Consider the following 14790-nt stretch of genomic DNA (forward strand, 5'->3'; position numbering starts at 1 on the left):
CCACCCCAAGGGCCCACAAGGCCAGCCCCCAAACCACCCACCTTCACTATGTGACGGAGCCGATTAAGGGAGCCCAAAGAGATTGATCCAATGTGTCGGCAGATGCTGTTTCAAGACTAATATGATCTAACAGAAGATTTTTATACTGATTAATGCTAAGATTATTTTTATTTTTCCAATTTAGAAGTATGGTTTTTTTTGCGATGCATAAGGCAGTGAAAATCATGCGACATGTATTTTTCTCCAGGGAGATGTCTTCAAAGGAAGCCAGTAAGCAAACAGACGGAGAAAGAGGAATATTGCATTTCAAACATTTAGACAAGTCTTCACAGACCTGGACCCAGAATCTCTGAACGGGTGGACAGAACCAAAATGCATGGATATAATCATCAGGAATATTGTCAACGCACTGTGAGCATTTGTTAGATGATGTAAATCCCATCTTAAACATTCGTTGACCCGTATAGTGTACCCTATAGAGAACTTTATACTGAATTAATTGTAAATTGGAGATTCTAGTTAATTTAAATGTCTTTAAACATATTTGAGACCAGGTGTTTTGGTCAAAATTGATTGATAAATCTGACTCCCATTTTTTTGTAGGTAGCATTATGGAGTCGTTAATTCTAGACAATTTCTTGTATATTTTAGATACTAATTTGGGGGATTTGAGATTAAGGAACTCTAACACACAAACTGGTGTTTCTATCAGAGTTTTATTAAGCTTAAATTTCTTTTTTATGATAGACTTAATTTGTTGATATTCTAAGAAGTATTTATCTTCCATGTTAAATTTTATTTTTAATTTATTAAATGGAATAAAGTCTACATTTTCATATAAGTGTTCCAGGCGTTCGATTCCCTTTGCTCTCCAACCAGTGAAGTTTATCATGATATTTTCTTGTAGGATGTCAGGATTGTTCCAGATGGGTGTATGTCTACAGGGGATTAATGAAGATTTTGTCATTTTTTGATATTCCCACCATGCTGTCAGAGATGAACTAATGGTGATGCTTTTAAAGCAAGCGTGTTTTTTTATATTTGTGCTAATAAACGGTAGATATGATAACCTAATATTATTGCATAAAGTTTGTTCTATGTCTAACCAAGTTTCATCTAATGTATTCGGACTAATCCATTTGGAAATATATTGTAGCCTATTGGCTAAATAGTAGTGATAGAAGTTGGGAAGTTCTAATCCTCCGGTATCTTTAGATTTCTGTAATGCATTTAAACTTATACGTGGAGTATATGTAAAGCTAATTAATAATGTCCAATATGCTCGTTAAAAAGCACCTAGTTTGTGTTCCCTAAACTGAGTGTTACCTAATTTTCCAGTAATGTTAAGAGGTAATATTCAAGAGTATACTGACTGCTTGTGGAGTTTATAAGCAGCAGTTCTGAGAGCTTTATCAATAAATAAGACTGGATGTTGATCTAAAAAGGTCAAACACGGACTTAAATGTGGTGTTCCTCTGGAGAGAATGATGGTTAAATAAGACGGTCCAATCAATCTCTCCACTGCTGCTTCATTCAGAGAGCTACACCTGCTGGACGTTTAAAAGTGCTGCTCAGATTCTGTAAAAAGGCGATCTATGCCAGTCAATCTGAGTCAAGATGGCTGCCACAACCAACTAACCGTCAAAGAAAAAGAAGGGCTGCAACTTAATCAGATTTAAATTTATATTGAGCTAAAATCTAGAGTGGTGGTAGCTGAGACTGATCCTTTGTGCAAGATCTTTCTGTAAAATTTAGCGGTTACCTTTTTGTACTGGACGGTTTTTAGTGAAACTTTCAGGAAATGATTATTGGCTGTACCTCCACAGCTGATTAATTTTTTGAGCAAATCTAATTCAAGATGGCCGCCACAGCCAACTGACCTTAAAAAACACAAAAATGGCTATAATTTAGTCAATTTTACAAATATTGTGCTAGAATTTGGTGTAGTAGTAGCTGAGCATATAATCCAACACATACTCCGAGCCCCACACATTGCACCACAGTTTTGCTTGAAACTTTGGCATTTAACTGTTGGTGTCAACCATGTTTGTTTGTTAGCAAAATATGTTCTGAACCACTGGATAGATTTTAGTGAAACTCCTAGAAAAAAATCATTGGGTGGAGTCTTCCCGATTCAAGATGTTTGCTACAGCTAATCAACCTCTGGCAACAGAAAAAACGGCTATAATGCAGTTAATTTTACAGAAGTACAGCTTAAATTTAGTGTGTTAGTAGCTGAGAGTCATCCTCAACACATTTTCCAGACTCAAACACATCTCGCAATTTGGCATGAGATTGCATATTTTGTCATTTACAAGGTTGGACCAAAACGAACGTAGATTCATTCCGTCTCAGCATTTTTGGCATGAAAGGAAGTGGGCGATATGCATTCCTTTAAGGAATATATAATAGAGTTCAATGCAGTCTGTAATATGAGATACCAACATGCCCATCATCCGTAATGTGAATTACAGACACCATTTTGTTTTGCATAAATTCTCTCCTCACCATTTGTGCACCTCGAGCCCTTCGAGGCTGCTTGAGCAAACAGAGCACGACTGGAGCCGAAGAAACAGCTCAATGCTCGACAGGCAGCTTAAAGGGCCAAATAGAGTCATGACATGACGAGGGAAGGTCCTCCTGCAGACGGCAGGTAATCAACATGGGCAGAAGAGCACATTTGCATTAAGATTGAGGCGTTTACAATCAGGACTGAGGCTGAGGCAGAAATTAAACTCTTGGACGTTTTACGCCCTCGTCTTTCCTCCCTTCGCTGCTCATTCGCCCGATAATCGAGGCTGAGATTTACATCCGACTGGGATCTTCTGGTGGCCTTTGACAGATTAGGTCGATGATGTCATTATTCCATGACACCAAGGCAAAAGAAAGCAAATAAAAAGAGGATTTCAGTCAAGTTCAATGCATAAGGATGGTGACCCTTTCTTAACATTGAATGGTAGAGAAAACAGTCAGGTTCAACTCCATGCTGGAATGAAAGTAGCATTCCTTGAAGGAATGCATGTCGCCCACCCCTTTGCATGCCAAAGTTTTAAATAAAGATCTGTTCCTGCTCATTGTGTAGGGCAGTGGTCTCCAATCCTGGTCCTGGAGGGCCACGATCCTGCATGTTTTACTTGTTTCTCTGCTCTGATTTGAATCAATGGGTGATTAACAGGCTTCTGCAGAACATGAAGAGGTGATTTAACCTCTGAATCAGGTGTGTTGGAGCAGAGGAACAAGTAAAACATGCAGGATAGTGGCCCACCAGGACCAGGATTGGAGCCCCCTGGTGTAGGGGATGACTTGTAGCTACTACCACCCCAAATTTTAGTTCATTAATTGTCCACCTGACTGAGTCACATCTTTTAATATCCAATATATGTTCAACAGTGACAGATTACATGCTTGGGTTTGTGTTGCAGAGCAAACCCTTCATTATTACACTAAATAATCTGAGGCCAAAAAGGTTTGAATTACTTTACTGAAATGTAAATACTAAAAAAAATATAATATACATCTAAAAAGCTTGAGAAATGGGAACTGATGTGCTTTGAACACAGTCTCCTTCAGCCATCTCTTGCTGGACAGGGTCCCTAATATTGTCCATTATGTCCAGGTATTTTGGACTGCCATGACTCGGTCAACATTGTCCTGCACTTTGTGGTCTTGTAGTTTAATGTGACAACAAGTAAAAGTTGTTTTTCTTCGTGTGTTTACAGCCCGACCATTAGACTGTATCGTATAATCAGCCTGAGGTTCGTATAGAAACGTGAAGGCTTCATGTGGATTCTTCTTGTCTTGTTTCCTGTTTCAAATGCATTTTTGTGGCAGCATCACAGCACCACATACCGGCCTGGCAGGAATTTACGAGGATTTTTTATTAGGAACAACAAAACAGACCATTTTGGGGGTAAAATGTTAACACGTCTCTTGAGTTTCCGTGGCTCCCGTTTAACATCGATGCATGGATTCTCAGCTGAGTTTTATTTGCTGAAAATGCTCGGATACGTTTTACATTTGCCAGGGGCTCTGTTGAGTTCTGGTTAAAACTTGGTGTCTGAAAGCAGCAGGGCCAGATAAGAGAACTGAACTTTTTTTGCCCGGGGCGATTGTGTATGTGTGCTGCCGAGCGGCTGATAGGCTTCGTACGACGGGACTCACTTACTGGTTTCTTTTATGAATGGACAGAATTACAACCGTCTTTATTTGTTACAGACACTGCAGCTGGATTGGAAAATACTATAATTAAAAACCAGCACATATATTATAGACTTATTATTTAATCTATTAAACAAGTATTTAATGTTTGCACATAGTTGACTCCAAGAGTTCATGTTTTGAAGAAAGATTTTTGTGTTACAAAGAAGTCAACAACTACCACACCAAATTTTAGCTCCATATCTGTAAAATTTACCAAGTTGCAGCCATTTTTCTGTTTGCTAAGCTCCACTAGCTGTGGTGGCCATCTTGCATCAGATTTACATTCAATGATTAATTTCTGAGAGTTTCATTAAAATCTATGCAATGCCTCATGAAATGCTCACAAAGACAATTTCTGCCTTTCACAGCAGCAGGCAACAAACAGTGAATAATGGCTTAAAATGCAATATTTGCTGAATAAGTGCACTCACTTTTTGTGGATACAAAGTTGAGTTCCATCATATTTACTGTATATTCTTTGTTATTTAAACAGAAGTAACTATCTGAAGTGGAATACAAGCATCTCGTTATAATTTTTTTCATGTTTTCTAAAAATAACCTTAGTTTTGTCAAGAAAAAACAACCATTTTTGAAGCCAACATGTCATGTTTTCACAGATTCCGGGTGTTTGGTTTCAAACCACGATTCAAAAATAGAACGGATCAATAAGGTGCCGCCATCCAACCACACAGTGGGAGAGAGATTGAAAGAGACTGGAGGTATGTCAAATGGGTGCTCAGGATGACATTTGGTGCCGGAAAATTGAGTTTCTGCCAACAGCCGAGCTCGCCCACTTACATCAGTCAGAAAACAGGTTCAATCGTCAAAAGTGATTGTTGACAACAGGCTCTGTTCTGTTCACGTCGGGGGAAATACACTGGCACAGACGTAACCTGCTTTCAATGAAGCAGACGCACAGACCGGGGTAGGAAATGAATCCGTTTCCTGATGAATTATGCATTGTTCCATTTCTGTACGTACAGCGCCGCCGTGTTCGCTCCAGAACTTCTTTGTCCACTGTGAATTAGCGGCAAACCTTTATCATCTCCTTTTCATCTGGTCCACAGACGGCTTGTAGAGAAGACGTGCGCGCCTTTAGCATGCAAATGAGCAGAAAATGTTAAAAACAGGTTCCAGGAATGAAGCATTCTGCAGGTTCGTTTCTGTGTGGTCGGAGCAAGACTTGGAGTCCTTCTAATCCAATTTAAATCTTAATTGTTTTCCTGAGAAACATGAAAAGCCAAGCATTCCTTGAAGGAATGAGTATTTCTTGCCACCTTTCATGCCAGATTATATAAAAAATAAAATAATTTTATATTGAGAAATGACAGTGTTGTAAACATGCATGATTTCATGCAAGATCCTAAGATCTATTAGTGCTTGGAGCTTGCATGGAGGATGATGCTCAGCTACTACTTCACCTAATTTTAGCTCAAAATCTGTAAAATCTACATTACGGATTGATCAGCTGTGGCGGCCATCTTAAAAAGTTTATTAGCTTTAGATGCCAACCCGATGATTACTTACTGAAAGTTGCATTGAAATTCATTCACCGTTTCATGGGATATTTTGCTAACAGACAGTTGATTCTAACAGTTAAATGGTAACGTTTTAAAAAGCATCTTGTTTAGTCGTTTAGCCCTCAGAGTGTAAGCTGAGCATCAGTCTCAGCAACTACTACACCAGATTTTAGCTCAATATCTGTAAAACTGTCTGAATTAAAGCCATTTTTTTGTGTTTGCTAAGATAGCTTTGCTGTGGCGGCCATCTTGATGTGGGTTGAATCTAAAAGCTAAGCTGTTGATGTACAGCTAATGATTACTTTCTGAATATTTTACTAACAACAGCCAAATGAACAGAAGGCAATAAACACATAAACTGGTTGGTGAAAAATGCTCACTTTAAATTTAATGCCAGAAAATATGAGAAAGTAAAAACTGGAAAAGTAAAAAGCACAAAAGCCAGCGGGAGGATCTCACAGCTAATTAGGTTCACTGGTTGGTAACACGACTGAGTTTAAACGTATAAAACCCTGATCCCAGAGAGGCCGAGTCTTTGTGAAAGAAAGAAACAAAGAGCTTCTGTGGTTTAACGCTTCAACAATTTGAGAGCAAAGCTGCATTTTTCTAAACGTTGACTGAATTCAGAGACATCTCAGCACGCACGAGACAGAACTGAAAACCTGAACAGCACAGGTTTTCAGGTTTGAAATAATTCGAGCTGATTTTGTGGAAGAGATCGCTGAACGGTGTCAGCAAGACAATAACGTGATGACAAATAAAGGACGTAATCCAGACCCCTCCTACTTCAAAAAACACGACAGAACATCTCAACTGTTTCAACTGTAAAGTAAAAATGGGAACACCATCTCACACAAACTCTCCGGAGCCATCCACAAAAAGAACAGAAATGTGTCTGACAAGAGCAATTATTCCTTCAAGGTTTCTATTTGTAACGACGGCCCCAGACCTGCAGACTTTTCACAGGATCGAAGGAGAGAAAGCGTCTTAAATCGACTGCTCTGCCAGCTCAGCCCGCCGCCCGATCACTGTCGGGCCGGACTGACAGCTGATTGAAGGCAAAGGCGAAGACCACGGGAAACGCAGACCCAATTAGTGCGTTAGCTAAACAACTGACCTCCGATGGCAGTTTGTTGACGACCAATAAACGTCTGTTAAATAACAGCTGCCGACACACAGAGCGTCGGTGGCTGAAGGTAACTCCTACAACATGTACCAGGAATCAAAAAGAAATGGAAATCAGACAAACCACCGATGCTACTTGTACTTGTTGACACAGCTCTGTTGCAAAGACTACTGCCCACAAGAAAGAGCAGCTTCATTTAGCTTTTATTGTAACTTTTAATAAACAATTTATTATTGACAAAGAGTGCAGTATCCTCCTTTGGCTGAGCTGCTGAGCTGCAGCCACGGTGCATCTTTAGGAAGTGTTTGTGAACATAAAATGGAGGCGTAAACGCAGCTAACACTCTGTACCGTTCATTAAAAAAAGCTAATAACATGGCCGGGGGATTAAAAACATTGTGTCAATGGAAATATTCGTCTTCTGCAGATATCCCACTCCGCTGATTGTTGAGGCTTTCATTAGGCATTATCCCATCTGAATTAGCGGCCTGAGCCAACATTAACAAAAGAAGAAAAGCTGTTTGTCCTACTTTATTGAATAAAATATCAGCCTGAAACACACACACACACTTTACAAAAGATGTTCTTCCAAAAGTGAAGCCAAAGAAGAAGTACCATAAAGTGCAAAACAACTGAAAACCAAATATCTTTAGATTCTTATTCAAGAACTCTACATCCCCTGCGGTGATTCTTTTTAAAATATAGGACAAATCTGGTTTGATGGACTTGTCTCAGCTCTGTCTGGGTCCCAAATTTTACAACCCCAACTGAAGAAAACTTGGGACGTTGTGTAAAATGGAAATAAAAACAAAAAGCAAAAATTTGCAAACCTCAAAGGAACATAGTAAACACATCAGCTGCTTAAACTAAGAAGCTGTACCTTTAAAAAAATGGAGGAAAAAGGGTCATTTTAAATTTTATTGCAGCAAAACATCTCAAAGTTGATCCAGGTCCATGTCTCCTTCTGTGGAGCATCTCATCTACTTCCAACATCAGTCTGTAAACATCTGGACCTGAGGTTGTCCCGTTCTGTCTGTTCAACAGTCCTGGATGGGAGCAGATGTTGTTCTAAAACCTGGAGTAATGCACCCCCATACCATCAGAGAGGCAGGCTGACCTCAGAACAGTTCTCCTCTTTGGTCCAGAGGAGACATCTGTTCACATCTGGCTTCTTCTTTGCCTGATAGAGCTTTAAGCAGCATTTGTGGACGGCACGGTGAACTGTGTTTACAGACGATGATCTGTGGAAGAGTTCCCGAGCAGAACCAGAACCTGGATCACCAACATCCAGCCTTGACCTTTGACCTCAGAGATGTCTACAGATTCTTCAAATTGTTGATATTATGAACTATAGATGGTGGGAGATTCAAAGTTATTCTGAAATTGTTCCACTATTTTTAGACATTTTTGCAGACTGAACCTCTGCTCATCTTTACTTCTGAAAAATTATGTTTTTCTAAAATTTTTTTTTTCTCCCCAGTTCTCTGACTGACTTGTTGCCAATTAACCTAATTAGGTACAAAAAGCTCCTTCAGGTGTTTCTTATTCGTTCCACTTATTTTTACCGCCTTTTGTTGCCCCTGACCCAACTTTTTGGAGATGTGTTGCTGCCAACAAAATCTTTTTTTATCTAAACGTTTAATATGTTTAATATATTCAACTGTGAGTAAAATATGGATTCAAGAGAACTGCATTCTGTTTTTATTTACTTTTTAGACAGAATCCAAACATTTTCAGAATTGGAGCTGTACATCCATCTTTAATGCATGTTGGGATTAAACAACAAATAAAAACATATGAGACCAGTAAGGGGGGGTTGTGGAGATGGGATGTGACAGAAAAGCTACTTAAGTTTGTTTTGTATAATTTAACAACGACATCAATCAAATCGAACCATCAAAATAAAATGTGACTTGAGAATCTTAACCAAAATTACTGACATAAAGATTAGTGTTGTAAACTCATGACGGGTACGTTTTATAGGCAGTGGCAGCCAGATGTATGACTGCGGTCTGTGGGTGGCACGTGAACGTTTGTTACGCCTAAACACAACGGCAATTTTAGGCAATCCAAGCAAAAACAAAATCATTATTCATTCCATCAAAACCTACCTGTTGAAGCTGCTCCAATCATTATTTATATCAAAGCCTACACACTCCTCCTTTGTAGACAACGAGTTAGAAGATTAATGTACCGCTTGAGACCCTGTTCGAGGGAGACCACACACAAATTTACTGCGCAGTAACAAGATAATTTGCTCTCCAACAAAGCTCGGCAGCAGCCAGGTCTTTTTGTTTTTGATGTTTTGGATTCTGGGGGAGGGGCAGCAGCTGTTCGCTGGGTCCAGCTGTCGGCGCCGGCTGGCGGAGATGGAAGGGGAGGAGCTCATTTTTTTTAACAAACTTGTGCAAGCGTGGTCCCAAAGGAAACTCCGAAGAGTTCCCTCAAGAGCCTGGATGATAACTGGATGCTTCTCTTTGAGGCTTATCGGACGTCACATTAAACCGTCATTCTTTCTAAACCAGTGGTGTCCAATCCTGGTCCTGGAGGGCCACTGTCCTGCAGGTTTTAGTTGTTTCTCCGCTTTGACACACCTGATTTGAATGACTTTGTGATTAACAGGCTTCTGCAGAACTTGAAGACCTGCTGAAAAGCAGAGAAACATCTAAAACCTGCAGGATGGTGGCCCTCCAGGACCAGGATTGGACGCCGCTGGTCTAGACGTTCTGATGGAGACAAACTACGACTGATGTGACTGAAAGACGTTTGTAAACGGCTGTAAAAGACTCGCTCGTCTCCAATCAGCCCATTTAAAAAGAGACGCACGCGAGCGTCTGCGGGTTTGATGCGCCGCGTCCCAACACATTACAACAGATTACACGGAGCAGATTGGAACAGAGTCGGGTCAAGGATTGAATATCTTACGTTTTATAAACCTCAGACATTTTGTGGTGAAAAAGAGCTCCATGTTTTGACAAAAGAAAAGCCAATTGGCGACATGTTTGCAGATTTTCATCCTCGATGGCTCGGAAGGGAAATAAAATCTCATCAAGAACATCTACCAGAACTCAAGTCAAGTTTTCAGGCTGTGTGTTGCATGTTCCTGTGACGTTCACTTAGTGAAGTCAGGCCACATTACGTTGGACAACAAAAATCTGTTACTGAAGTTGGCAACCATATTTTAAACTAATCTTAATATTTTTGCTTTTTTAGTATCAGCGAGGTAATAATATCTAACACATGAGCTGCACATTAGCTGTTACTAATCCTGAGAAATCAGATCTGAATACATCCTCAATCCGCCCTGAGAGCCGGGAGGGGTCACACTGTCAACACAAGTTAGACACAGGAAAGGACCCTGGAAGTTGAAGCCAAATCAAAATGAGCGCCCCCTAGAGGTTGGCTGCCATTTAAAATTGAATCCTTCTAAATAAACACAACATTTGCCAAATTATAAAACAGAATTACACCTCATAACTTCTACCAGGAGGCGACTTCTGTTGATTCATGTAGTTCTTACGTTGCTGCTGTATGTTCAAATATTATTTTTTTCTATTTTGTTTAGCTGTAATTAACTTATTTGAGCCTTAAAAACACCAATTATTATGTGAGGGGGAGTAGGAAGGACTTTCAGCCACTTATTCTGAGTGTACAAACTCAAAAATACAACAAAAACGGAATATTATTGAGGACAAGAAAACCAGATGGATTAGTCCATCATTATGAGCCTGGAGTATGAGATGGGGATGATGCTCAGCTACTACCACACCACATTTGAGCTCAATATCTGTAAAACTGGTTTAGTTATAGTTATTTGTCTCTCACTTAGCTGTGGCGACCATCTTGAACGGGATGGCTCCAAAAGGTAATCAGGTGTAAAAGTAGACCCAATAATTCATCTGAGGTTCATTAAAATCCACCCAGTGGTTCATGAGATATCTTGCTAACAGTACAGATAAATAAACACACACACACAGGCAGAAAACATGGCCTCTCGCCTTCGGAGGCTGGAGGTAAACTGAAGAGTAAATTCACTTTGACCATAAGAAACAAATCTAACAGAAACCTTCAGCGGCATCTCATCTCGAGCGTCTGACTCCCAACGTGTCCAGCTTCAAAGCACCCGGCCTAAAATGTTTTAATGAGCCGCATGACAATTAGGCCGGCTCGCAGCTATAAACATACAAGTCTGTAAACACTGTGGAGCTTCTGCTTTTAAACCAGCAGCACAGACAGAGCGGTGAGCTGTGTAGTCGGTTGTTGGTTTGTTTGTTTGCTTGTTTTTGGCCCCTGGGGGGGATGTGATCTACTCCTCTTCTGCCAACAAGGCACTTCAAGGGGAGGTTGAGGTTATTCCGCATGTTCCTGCTGTGTTTCTGCCAGATTTAGCAGTCCAGTGACAATAAAACAACCCCCAAGTAGTTTCCCCACTTAACTAGTAACATTAATAGCTGGCATCCATGACTAAACTAAAAATAGCCGGACAGGGAACTGAGTCCAGGTCTTTATGGGCAAGTTACATTTGTATCCAGATAAGGTTTCTACAAGGGGTTCACATAAAGGTTTAATTACAAAAACAAAAAAATAAACATCTGGCCAATCATCCATAACACCAAACTAAATATTACAGGAGTTATGTAGAAAACAAAATGTTTATTATGAAAAAATACAGCATTATTTTTGTTATTTTTATGATTTTTGAGGATAAATCTACATCTGTTGAGGTTGTTTTGTAAGTACAGCTCATATTCCTTCATTTCAAAATGAGACAAAAAATAAAAACTTTATTTTAGGAGCTAGAAAGCTCTGCCGCTTATCTTACATAAAGTAAAAGAACACGATGATAGGCCTAAAAAGTGGCTGTGGCTTTTGAATCAATTTAAATCAAAGTAATAATGAACGCTTCCAACACCGTGTTATTTCTTGAACATTCCAGCAATGCGTAAAAATAAACTTTTGTCTCATCTCCTCCGAGGCTGCCGGCGTTTCTCGCTTCAGATCCTCCCCGGCTACGAGGACGACCTTTAAACCGAAGCAACAAGAGCCAGGCAGAGAGAACAGCTCCCCCACAGTTCAAACGGGACTCATCATGCCACCTGAATTGGTTTTTCGTCACAACCGGCTGTCGGAGTTTGTGGGTTTGAGTGTGTCGGATTTAACACAGCTCCCTTTCAGAGGCTGTGGGCTGCAGCTCACCGCCCACACACCCCACTGGGGAACAACCATCTCCTTCACATCCCCTCCAGTAGATCAACAACGCAGATCGCTCCCATCGTCAGTCCCTGCAGCGCCGAGCGGAGAGTTACCGACTTCAGCATCTGGTTGATCAATGCATGACGAATACTATTAAAGAAACACATGGAAAAAAAAAAAAAAAAAGCAATTGCTTGACTGTAACAGTAACCAGAGGCACGGAGAAGTAACTACAGGTTCTCAGGGAAGGAAGGTGCGCCGAGGTCAAACGCACATCATTGCAGAAGCCGATACTTTATGTGCCTGGAGACGATGTAATATTTCTGACCAACACAGGAGCCACCGCTGCAGGTCATCACAAGCTGACAGATCTGCACCGCAAGCAGCCGGATCTGTGAAAGGAGCGGGAATTTATTTGTTCCCCAGAATCTCTTCCATACGGCGACTGAAGCACGAGAAGTGTTAAACCCAATTAACTCCTCAGACAAAGGAATTCCTTGCTCACCATCTAAAAAGTGAGTAATGCGGACCTTTGCACCGTTTTATGGCTTGATTATAAATTATGCCACCTCCTAAACGGCAGTCGCACACTGCGTCTCCTTTGTGTAGCGCCAGCTTTAGGGCCGAGGGGGGGGGGCAATCTCAAGAGGAAGAAAAGAGCCAGTGTCATGCGGTCACAAGGCATTTTACTCAGACAAAAAAAAATAAAAAAAGAGAAAATTGTGTCAGCACTTTCTGCCAGGGTTCAGAGCTGTTGGCCTGTTTCTCAGAGGAGAGCCGGGGTTTAATAGGGCTACTCTTCCACTCCATTTGCCAGCTTGCATCTTTAGCGCCACAGATGTGATCCAGCAAGTGTCACTCCGCAGAGCTCTCTGCAGCCTGGAACAGCTGATGGAAGCGGTTAGTCTGCAGGCACGCACAGTGGAGATTTAACCGATTATCGCGTGCACGGACCACTGACACCGAGGCTGCAGAAGCTGCAGCTTTGACACAGAAATCTTACATCAAAACAAACATATTAATTATGATATTGGGCTTCGGAGTTTGGCAGAGACAGAAATGGCAGAAAACTGCACAAAAAAAAAACAAATGAGTGGCAATGAATGGGATTTTGGTGAAACTCATTTGGAACTCTACAGTTTAGGCACAGTTCACAGCAGAAAAATCATTCAAAGTTTAAACAGGTCAAAGAAATTTGGACTTTAATAATCTGAATTTACATTTTAAATATCTTTTATGGGTTTCACACGATGACATTTAACGTTTGATGATTTCTCAACCGACAGTTGACGTCACACTAACTTTTAAAAACGGTCTAAAAATGTTCTAAACCTTTGCCAACAAACTCTTCTTACTCACACAGCAGTTTTCGGTTTGTATATAAATTAAACAACAAAACGTAGAGTTTTTTGTCTTCTTTCACCCAGTGTGTCTCAGTGAAAGAGGACTTGTTGCTTTTCTCTTAAATGGCCCAGAATGCCGGAGCTTCCACAGATTTAATTATGTTTTAACTCAAAGTATTCTCTTTAAAACTGGAAGTCAAGGTTTTTTTTTTACTCTTTAGAAGCAAAATAATGTACGTGTGTGACCATCAGAGTCTTCTGCCGCTCTCGGTTTAGGAGTTTATAAGATGCGACTCATAGATTTTTGCACAGCGGCTGTTTGTTTGAAGCTTAATTTTCAGTCCGTGACAATCTTTAGGCTGCTGTCAGGGAGTGACAGACACAAGGTTACCATGGTGACCAGATGGAGCCACTGGCAGCAGCTTTAACATTTCTTCTGGCCTTGGTCTACTTTCCACTTCTTACACAGCTCATACATCAAAATGTCAGCATTTTCTCCTTAGTTCCGATTGTCCCAAAGTTGATGTTTGAATTTTGAGCAGCGCCTACAAAAAGTATTTTAAAAATCTTTTCAATATCTCAATAATATCTACCTCTGAGAAGACTTTGCTCTGACTTTGGATCAATTTTAGAACCAAACAACTATTTCATGGCTGGCTAGTCATGGAGTAATTGAAAATTCTCCAAGCTGACGCATCTATCAGCTGTCGGGATACTTCTTTAAAAATAATAAGATTTTTGACTGACAGCTGCTGGAGATGACAGCACCTCCACGGTCAAACTAAAGAAACCAGAAACAGGCCACAGTCATGCATTTCTTTTGCCTTTTCTTGATATGTGAGATATATGATAACAGAAATGTGTCTTTTTGTAAATAAATGTGGGGAAAAAGCAGCTATTTCTTGTCTTTTTTGTCTATCAGGATTAAAGATTTTGGTTTAATTAAAATTTAATGTACTGATCATCTGGATGGAAGTAGTCACTTTACAAAAATACCCTAAAAATATTGAAATATTTTAAGTTTTATAGCGTTTTACTGTTAGTTTTCTGTTATTGCACCTTTAATAAAAGGCTTGTTTGCTAATGTGCATGTTTTAGCAGGTAATCAAACATTTCTCAGGTGGTTCTGCATAAAAAGAAACTTATCTGCTTGGAAACCAGAAGAACTACTTCCATCGTTTGCTCTCCAGCAGGTTTTCTTGTCTCGTTTGTGGCTTAAAGCTCAAGCTTAACAAAATGCCTACTGTTCTGCCGCTCTGTGCGGCGGGTAAAGCGCGAAGTAATTCTATCCAGACGAGTTTCGAGTGCGAGGAAGACTCACCTCGAGAAGACAACAAATCTGGCTTTGAGAGCAGCGAGGCGCTACATTTCACCGGTTCCTCTCCAGCAGAGACGCTCGGCAGATCTCT

General features: G+C 40.4%; 1 protein-coding gene across 3 annotated transcripts in view; it reads right to left on the minus strand.

The window, feature by feature from the left end:
• Positions 1-14790, minus strand: part of tanc2b (tetratricopeptide repeat, ankyrin repeat and coiled-coil containing 2b) — a 156876-nt gene that overhangs the window by 125891 nt on the left and 16195 nt on the right. Inside the window, exon 1 of one of the 3 annotated variants that reach the window (XM_037980642.1) lies at positions 14703-14718. The exons of the other annotated variants lie outside the window; for them this stretch is intronic. The gene's annotated coding sequence lies outside the window, so the exon portion shown is untranslated. Of the gene's footprint in view, positions 1-14702; positions 14719-14790 lie in introns of those variants that run through there. 3 annotated transcript variants of the gene reach the window in all.

This window comes from Kryptolebias marmoratus, linkage group LG17 (assembly GCF_001649575.2).
Source record: "Kryptolebias marmoratus isolate JLee-2015 linkage group LG17, ASM164957v2, whole genome shotgun sequence".
In the NCBI taxonomy this organism is placed as follows: domain Eukaryota; kingdom Metazoa; phylum Chordata; class Actinopteri; order Cyprinodontiformes; family Rivulidae; genus Kryptolebias; species Kryptolebias marmoratus.